This window comes from Micromys minutus (genome assembly GCF_963924665.1).
Source record: "Micromys minutus genome assembly, chromosome: 32".
Lineage (NCBI taxonomy): Eukaryota > Metazoa > Chordata > Mammalia > Rodentia > Muridae > Micromys > Micromys minutus.
This window is the reverse complement of record NC_137967.1, coordinates 20,274,790-20,285,084: the sequence shown is the minus strand read 5'-3', so window position 1 is coordinate 20,285,084 and position 10,295 is coordinate 20,274,790. Positions and strand designations below refer to the sequence as shown.

At 40.8% G+C, this 10,295-nt stretch overlaps 1 pseudogene across 1 annotated transcript; it reads left to right on the top strand.

The window, feature by feature from the left end:
- Positions 1-1,575: 1,575 nt before the first annotated feature.
- LOC308413642 (elongation factor 1-alpha 1-like) lies at positions 1,576-2,881 on the top strand (annotated as a pseudogene). The gene has a single exon. The product of its transcript is annotated as an elongation factor 1-alpha 1-like (transcript).
- Positions 2,882-10,295: the final 7,414 nt, after the last annotated feature.

Here is a 10,295-nt window from a genome sequence, read left to right as displayed (position 1 = left end):
AGTCTTACTTGTGAAGAAATCTGAGGCACAGGATTCAGCCATACAAGTTCAATAAACATGCCTTACTGCAGGAATTGATCCAGAAGATTAAGGTTCTTATAGTCATATTTATTTTTATCATAAGGTCCAAGCCACTTTAATATTTTTATTTAAATCCACTTCATTGTCCAGGAAAAATTAGTAACTAGCCACAGGGTGAATGTGGCTGACTGGCAGCAATAGAAACAGAAATGGGTAGAAAGGGTCAAGACTCAGAAACAGGGGCTGTTTGATGCAACTAGGAGTCTAGTGCCAGGAGAAGGCTGGGAAAATTCAATGTTTTTTAAATATATTTTGGAAACTATAATATATTTATATCATTTCCCCTATGCATTCCACCCTCCATACACTCCCATGTACCCTTTATTCATGTGTTGCAACTTTATACCCCCTTATTGTTCACACACACACACACACACACACACACACACACACAAATATGTATTCCTAAAGACAAGTTGGGGTTGAAAGAACGGGCTCTGATCCAGTTCCTGTAACTGTGGGTGCTTCAGCAAGCACTGATCTCTAGTGATTAACACAAGCTGGCTTGCAGGGGGGAATTAAGTGAAGGATTTATTGCTAGGACTGCTTTCTCTATGAAGCCAGCCAGGAACCCCATTGGCCAGGCCAGAGGCTTGATGCTCATTAACTCTTTGTGGACTAAATAGAAAAGAAAGGAAAAGAATTTAAATCTTTTACACAGACAATACACACACACACACACACACACACACACACACACACACACATATCCTAGCTGATCCTGACCATTTGTCTCAACTCTAATAGTGTTATTGCATACTTACATACATACAGATGTATTTACACACATATGTACAGACAAACAGACATACGCATATATACATTTGGTGGTTGGGGCTGAACCAACCCCAAATAGCACATGCATACATTTGGATGGATGGACGGACAGATGGATGGATGGATGGATGGATGGATGGATGGATGGATGGATAACTGGGTAAATGAATAGGTGGATGAGTGGGTGGGTGGATGGATGGATGGATGTGGCAGAGCCCCACAAGCCATTGCTTTATTTCCTTTCTCTGTCCTTTTAATAATCAAAAGTTCTTAGAAAATGACCTCACAGATAGAAGGTTACACAAAAGGAGAGTTCCAGAAAGATGCTGATATTCAAAGCAGTGTTTCATTCTCTGACCTCAGTGTTCTGTGGTTATAAGTTCAAAGCCAGTTTCACATGGACTTGCTTTACCCGAGTTCACACCTGTGGTTTATCCTTGGATCTGACCTAGAAAGAATGTTTCCTTGATGACAAATCTGTCCCAAGCCTATCTCTCTTTTTAGTGTAATTGTGAAAGCCTCTTGTGTTCCGTATTATGCAGCCTTTACTTGCTAATCTATGAGGGATGGACACACTCCATTCTGATTGGAACTTTAGTATATCTTTCTGAAAAAACACCTAAAACCATTTCTTAAAACTTTCTTCCTACTTTTATGCAACTGGTTTTCCATCACAACATGGGTGTTGTGAAAAACCACCACTAATTCAAAGCCACAATGGGAATGTCCAACATTGTCTTAATTGGACATGTAGATTCAGCCAAGTGCACCACAACCAACCACCCAATCTACAAATGTGGTGGAATCAACAAATGAACCATCAAAACATTTGAAAAGGAGGCTAAGGAAATAGGAAAAGGCTCCTTCAAGTATGTCTGGGTCTTAGACAAACTGAAAGCTGACAGTGAGCTTGGTATCACTACTCACATCTCCCTGTGGAAATCTGAGCGCAGCAAATACTATGTGACTATCATTGATACAGCAGCACAGAGACTTCATCAAAAACATGATTACAGGCACATCTCAGGCTGACTGTGCTGCCCTGATAGTTGCTGCTCGAATTGGTGAATTTGAAGCTGGTATCTCAAAGAATGGGCACACCTGTGAGTAGGTCCTCTGACTTACACCCTCCACATAAAACAACTAATTGCTAGTGTGAACAAAATGGATTCCACGATACAGTCAGAAGAGACATGAGAAAATCATGAAGGAACTCAGCAGCGACATTAAGAAATGAGGCTACAACCTGACAAAGTATCATTTGTGCCAAATTATGGTTGGAATGGTGACAACATTCTGGAGCCAAGTGCTAATGTCTTCAAGGGAAGGAAAGTCACCTGCGAAGATGGCAGTGACGGTGACTGAAAGCTTTAGATTGTTTCCTGCCACCAACACATCCAACTAACAAGCAGCTGCCCCTCCAGGATGTCTATAACATTTGGGGTATTGGTTCAGTCCCTGTGAGCCAATTGGTGACTTGTGTTCTCAAACCTGGTATGGTGGACCTTTGCTCTGTCAGTGTAACAACGGAAGTCAAGTCTGTTAAAACACACCATGAATCGTTGAGAGAAGGCTGCAATGTGAAGAATGTGTCCACCAAAGACATTAGACGTGGCAATGTTGCTGGTGACAGCAAGAATGACCCACCAATGGGAGCGGCTGGCTTCACTGCTCAGGTGATTGTCCTGAACCATTCAGGCCAAATTGGTGCTGGCTATGCTCCTGTCCTGGGTTGTCACACAGCCCACATAGCAGGCAAGTTCGCTGAGCTTAAAGAAAAGATTGATCTTCGTTCTGGAAAGAATCTGAAGATGGCCCCAAATCCTTGAAGTCCAGTGATGCAACTATTCTTGACATGGTCCCTGGCAAGCCCATGTGTGTTGGGAGCTTCTCTGACTGTCCTCCACTTGGTCTTTTTGCTGTTCATGACATGAGGGACACAGTTGCTTTGGGTGTCATCAAAGCTATGGACAAGAAGGCTGTTGAAGCTGGTAAAGTCACCAAGTCAGCACAGAAAGCTTAGAAAGCTAAATGAATATTATCCCTAACACCTACTAACCAGTCTTAATCGGTGGTGAAAGAAAGGTGTCAGAACTATTTGTCTCAATCGTATATTTAAGCTTAATAGTAAAAGATTGGTTAATGATAAATGCTTTGTAAACCTTCATAAGGAGAGAATGTTATGTGGGTTGCTTTTTTATGTGTGGTAGTTTTAAGTTATTACTTTTCAAAATTAGTGCTTTTTAATGGAAACAACTTGACCAAAAATCTGTCACAGAATTTTGAGACTCATTAAAATAAGTTTAATGAAAAAAAAAAGAAAATATTTCTTCTGAAACTATTTGAATCAAATGAGAAGTTCTATAAAATCACTAATTTATCTAAATACCATTAATTCATGGAAGTTCATCTTTATGTTGATCTGCAGGAAATTTGCTCATGCCCAGGAGTTCTCAGGTTATATAATCATCACGGGAAAGGTTTGTAAACTGCAAGAAGCTTTTGGAGATGGAGTCACTTGGGACCTTGCCTCTCAGAGCTTACCCATTGCAGACCATGAAAAAAAGGTGAGCCACCTCCAGGAAAGTCACCTGCTAGCCTTAGCCTTTCCTAGATGGCTTCTGGTGGTTAGGTTTTCTTTCATTCTTTCTTTCATTCATTTATTTTTTCCTATTCAGCAAACACTTTACTTGTGCAAGCTCTTCATAGCAGATCTCTGGAAACAGGCTAGAGGAGGGGAGGAGGAGTGCTTCTGCACTAGAGTTGGTGGGGAGGAAGCCAGATTCCAGGGACACATTTACTCTAGCAGCTGGCTCACTAGCTCTGTGAAAGGAAAGAGGGGACCTTTATTGAGTGACCACAGGTTGAGAGGGAGCTTGGGGAGGCATGGAAGTTCAGGTTTGGGGAGGCAGACATCCAAGCTTGGTTTAAAATCCTACCTTCTCTCGTTCTTTTTTCAAGACAAGGTTTCTCCGTGTAGCCCTGGCTATCCTGGGTCTCTCTCTCTCTCTCTCTCTCTCTCTCTCCCTCTCTCTCTCTCTCTCTCTCTCTCTCTCTCTCTCTCTCTCTCTCTCTCTATCTATCTATCTATCTCTCTCTCTGTGTGTGTGTCTCTCTCTCTCTCTCACTCTCCCTCCCTCCCTCCCTCCCTCCCTCCCTCCCTCCCTCCCTCCCTCCCTCCCTCCCTCTCTCTCTCTCTCTCTCTCTCTCTCTCTCTCTCTCTCTCTCTGTCTCTCTCTCCTTCTCTTTCAAAATCAAACAGGTTGCCTTGGGAATTTATAGACCATTCTGGCCAGGGAAGCTGAATGTGGATATCCATCTCTCTTTCTGTCTGTTCTTCCAAACACAATCACAATCTCCAGTATCATCTTCAGCTCTGCAGAACCAGCTCAGCTGCAGCCTTCGTCACTCCCCCTGCCACCTCACACACACACACACACACACATCTCCAGTGAACCACACAGATCTTTGCATCCAGTCTCCCTCCCCACACATACCCACTTCCTAGGAACCACTCTGGAGAAATGAGAGCGCTAACTACAGATCTTCACCTCTGCCTCCATTTCACTTCCAATCCCCCAGTCTCATCGCAGCTCTGCAGCAGACCTTCTGCAATGGCCTCTCCTCATTCTCTGCCCATCTTCTCAGAGGACCAAAAAGATTCACCCTGCTTTACTCCCTCCTGTGTACCTCTTACACCCCCTCCAGCCCATCTAAAGTGTTACCTCCCAATATCCAGAAACACAGGAAGCCTGAGCACCCCATAAATCCGGAACCCAGAGAATTTTCTACCAGGCAACACAGAGCCACCACACCCCCGTGAGAACCAGAGAGGAAAACAGAAACCAAGAAACAAAGCTTCCACCCAAAAAAGATAAGACCAGATATCAGCATCTCAAATTACAATCCTCCCAAAGCCAGATGCTCGGATGTCGGTATAAAACCACAATCAAACAGAGCCAGAGCAATATATTTCCACCAGAGCCCAGCTATGCCACCACAGTAGGGAAGGTAAAGAAGTTTATGAACGGGGATGACAACTGCAGAAGCCATAGGAATCCCAGGCATCGAAGACATGATAGAAAAAATGAAAACACTATCAAATAATAAAACAGTTAAAGCGGTTGGTTAGCCGGGCCTCTGAAGCCAAGCTCCTAGGAGTGGCCGCATTCTCTGTCAGGAGCCACAGTTGCTATTTTGCTGGAGCTCCAATGTGAAAGGCTTACTCAGGCCCAGGCCCCCAGTGTATCCCCTCTGCGCTCCTCATGACCTTCTTAACAAGAGACTCTGGTTAGACCAAAACCATTGCTTTTGAAGTTGTTAAAGTCTGTTGGAGCACAGAAAGATATTTACACTATGAAAGAGATTACGTTTCATATTGGCCAGTATATTATGGCTAAGAGATTATATGATGAGAAGCAACAGCCTATTGTGTATTGCTCAAATGATCTTCTTGGAGATGTGTTAGGAGTCCCAAGTTTCTCTGTGAAGGGGCAGAGAAAAATGAATGCAGTGATCTACAGAACTTCGTGGTTGTGAGTCAGTAAGACTGGCTCATGGATGAATAAGAGCAGATAATAGTGGAAGACTTCAACACCCCACTCTCATCAATGGACAGATCATGGAAGCAAAAACTAAAGAAAGACACAATGAAACTAGCAGAAGTATTGAACCAAATGGATTTAACAGATATCTATAGAACATTTCATCCTAAAACAAAAGAATATACCTTCTCAGCACCTCATGGTACCATCTCAAAAAATGACCATATAATTGGTCGCAAAACTGGCCTCAAAAGATATAAGAAAATTTAAATAATTCAATGCACCCTATCAGATCACCATGGACTAAGGCAGGTCTTCAATACCAACAAAAACAATAAAAAGCCCACATACATATGCTGAACAATGCTCTACTCAAGGATAAATTGGTCAAGAAGTAAGGAAAGATATTAAAGACTTTTAGAATTTAATGAAAATGAAGGCACAACATACCCAGTCTTACAGGATACAATGAAAGCAGTGCTAAATGGAAAACTTATAGTTCTGAGTCTCTTCAAAAAGAAACTGGAGAGAGAGCATACACTAACAGCTTGACAGTACACCTGAAATCTCAATCACAAAAAGAAGCGAATATACCTAAGAGGAGTAGACATCAGGAAATAAACTCAGAGCAGAAATCAACCAAGTAGAAACAAAAAGAACTATACCAAGAACCAACAAAACCAGAAGCTGGTTCTTTGAGAAAATCAACAAGATAGATACACCCTTAGCCAGTGACAGCAAAAATTCTATCAGTGAACTTCTAAATCTGATAAACAATTTCAGCAAAGTGGGTGGATATAAAATTAACTCAAACAAATCATTAGCCTTCCTCTGTTCAAAGGATAACTGGCTGAGAAAGAAATTAGGGAATCGGCATTCTTCGCAATAGTCACAAATAATATAAAATATCTTGGTGTGACCTAACCAAGCAAGTGAAAGATCTGTATGGCAAGAACTCTGAAGAAAGGATCAAAGATCGCAGAAGGTTAGAAAGATCTTCCATGCTCATGGTTTGGCAGGATTGATATACTAAAAATGGCTATCTTGCCAAAAGCAATCTACAGATTCAATGCAATCCCCATCAAAATTCCAACTGAACTTCTCGTGGAGTTGGATAAAGCAATTTGCAAATTCATTTAAAATAACAAAAACGGGACAGGGAAAACTATTCTCAACAATAAAAGAACTCTGGGGAAATCACCATCCCCGGACCTCAAGCTATATTGCAGAGCAATAGTGATAAAAACTGTATAGTATTGGTACAGAGATAAGCAGGTAGATCAATGGACTAGAACTGAAAAACCAGACATGAGCCCATACACCTATGGTCAGTTGATTTTTACAAAAGAGCTAAAACCAGTGGGGGAAAAACAAGAAAGCGTTTTCAACAAATGATGCTGGTTCAACTGGCAGTCATTATGTAGTAGAATGCAAATCAATCTATTCTTATCTCCTTGTACAAAGTTCAAGTCCACATAAAACCAGATACACTGAAACTAAGAGAAGAGGAAGTGGAGAAGAGCCTCAAACACATGGGCACAGGGGAAATTTTCCTAAACAGAACACCAATGGCTTCTGCTCTAAGATCAAGAATCAACAAATGGGGCCTCATAGAATTGCAAAGCTTCTGCAAGGCAAAGGACACTGTCAATAGGACAAAATGGCAACCATCTGATAGAGGACTAATATCCAAGATATACAAAGAACTCAAGAGGTTAGACTCCAGAGAATCAAATAACCTTATTTTAAAAATGGGATACAGAAGTGCTTGGTGACAGGAACCTGATATGCATGTCTCCTCAGAGGCTCTACTAGAGCCTTACTAATACAGATTAAGGATGTTTGCAGCTAACCATCAGACCCCAATGTAGTAGTTAGAGAAAGTACTGGAGGAGCTGAAGGAGTCTGAAATCCCATAGGAAGAAAAACAATATCAACCAACCAGACCCCCTGGAGCTCCCAGGGACTAAAACACCAACCAAAGCATACACATGGAGGAACCCCAGGCTCCAGACACATATATATCACAGGATGGCATTGTCTGGCATCAATGGGAGGAGACATCCTTGGTCCTGTGAAGGTTTAATGCCACCATGTAGGGGAATGCCAAGGTAGGGCGGCAGGAGGGAATGAGTGGGTAGGGGAGCACCCTCATAGAAGCAGGGGAAGGGGGAATGAGATTAGGAGTTTCTGGAGGGGAAACAGGGAAAGGGGATAAAATTTGAAATGTAAAAAAATCCAATAAAAGGAAAGAAAAAGTGATAAGTTGCCCTGCACCTGTAGCTAGGAGTCTAGCGAGTCTAGTGCATCTGGAGAAGCCCTTCCAGGCGTGATTGCACAAGATGCTCTTAAAGGGGTCAGCAACTTCTTGGCTTCCATGGTACTGAAGCTGATGGCTGTTCTTCCTAGAAAAATCTCTGGGACTGTGGTCCTTGTGTTCAACAAGTGACAAGGTGCTTCTCCCTTTACATTGCAACTAGAAAAATAGGAAAACTTAGTCTAGTCTACCTAAGTAAATGTATACCCACTTAATTTTTGTTTCTGACTAGTTTTAAATGTATAAATATGCTCTCCATATCTTACTTATAGATTGTTGGCTTATAAGTTATTGGGTATGATTTAAAATGTATAATATTGGTAACAGAAAGTTGTCTTAAAACTGATAACTCAGGGTTGGAGTCATTCAGAACAAAAACACATGGCATGAGACAGCCCAGGGAAACAGGTCTCTAAAGATATTCCTAAATTGGGATAATATTTTATGTAACTCTTATCCTAGAAACCAGACTTATAGAAGATAGGATTTAGGGTAGTGTCTCTTTGGTGAGTATTTGAGGCTGCACCATGTTCATGTGGGGGAATTGGCAACCAAACTTTATAGCAAGAGGGTGATGCACTTGGTGTTGGTTTTAGAGAGAACAGATTACTTGCTGGAGATTAAGTTTTGCTTTCCAGAGTTCTGGTTGTGCTCCGGTGTCCCAAGGGAAACTTGAAGATTGTGGTTGAACTGCCAGTGTTCCATTGGCTGGAGTTTGCAGTTCGATCACGGGCTCAGGATTTTAACTCACACACATTTGTGATTATGAGGATGGGTTGGGCAGGTGGACATGGTTGCAGGGTTTGTGAAGGGTCGATGAGGCTGTGGAACTTGTGGGGACATTGCAGCCTGGCTTGCCCACTCCAGATGCCTTTCCAGGAAATGCACATAGAATTATTATGGATTTGGAGAATAGTTTTTATACTATTCCTTTGCATCCTGACGACTGTAAAAGGTTTGCATTTAGTCTGCCTATTTGTAATTTTAAAGAACCCATGAAATATCATTGGAAAGTTATGCCTTAAGGAATGGCCAGTAACACTACATTATGTCAAATGTTTGTTGCTGCTTCAATACAAGAATTTAGGACTTTGAATCTTTGTATAACATTCATTATATGTATGATATTTTTTAGCTGATCTCTCTCAGGGACTTTCATTACAAGTGTTTGCACTTATAAAACACGCTTTAAAATCTTGGGGATTAGTTGTTACTCCAGAAAAGATTCAAAGACAATGTCCTTTTCAATATTTTGGACATCAGTTATATTCTAAACAAACTGTGGCACAGAGAATTTAAATAAAAAAGATAATTTACTTACTTTAAAGGATTTTCGAGATATTAGAAGCCATTAATTAGTTAAGACCTCCCCTTAAGCTCACCACAGGTGCACTTAAGCCTCTGTTTGATGTTCTCAAGGAGGGTGCAAATTTTAGTTCCCCTAAATAGTTAACTGCTGAAGGACAGATAGCTTTGCAGAACATAGAGGAAGCTATTAGCCAACAACAGATACAGTATATAGACTATGATCGGTTGGCTGTTTGCACTGTTGCTACTTTTCATGCACCCACAGCAGTTTTTTGGCAGAAGGAACCACTAATGTGGATTCATCTTTCTTTATCTCCAAGTTTTAACACCCTATTATGAAGCTGTTGCCGTGTTAATACAGAATTATAGGATAGAATCACAGAAGTATTTCAGGAAAGAACCTAGTGAAATATTTATTCCTTATTCCAAACAACAATTAAGTTGGTTATTGCAGAATACTGAAATTTGGCCTGCAACTTGTACAAACTTTTAAAGCAAAATTGATAATCATTATCCAAGTTGTTAGAATTTGCCTCTATGCATGCTTTAGTATTCCCTGTAAATTTGAGTATGCAGCTCATAGAGAATGCACTTTCTGTATTTAGAGATGGCTCATCTACTGGGAAAGCAGCATATGTAATTAGATCACATGTTAATTCTCTCACATTTCCACCCACTTCAGCACAAATAATTGGATCCCATGCTGTAGCCACTGTTTTTAAAATGTTGAAAAAAAAAATCAAGCTTTTAATTTGTATAGTGATAACCAATATATAGTTTGTGGTTTATACTTGCTTGAAATTGTTTCCTCTTTATAGATACTGATAATTCTCAAATTTTGCAATTATTTGTGCAAATACAATTCAATTTGAGAGAACACACTGTTCTGTACTTTATAGGACATCTAAGACTTCTTGGAATTGACTGGACAGTGTCACAGCAAATCTGAGTACCAGGCAGATTATAAGCCTTACACAGGAACAACCAGCCAAACAACCTTAATCTTCACATCATCGAAACAGTGATAGCTTGAGAAAGCAATTTGGTATTTCTAGAGAATGCGCATGTCAAATTGTAAAGACTTGTCCTGGATGTCCTCAATTTCTTCCTATACCAAATAGTGGTGTTAATCCTCAAGGATTCCTACCTAGTCCATTATGGCAAATGGATGTTACTCATATTTCTGATTTTGAAAAATTTAAATATCTACATGTGACTATTGACACCTTTTCAGGCTTTTCTAGTTGCAACTGCCTTAACAGGAGAAG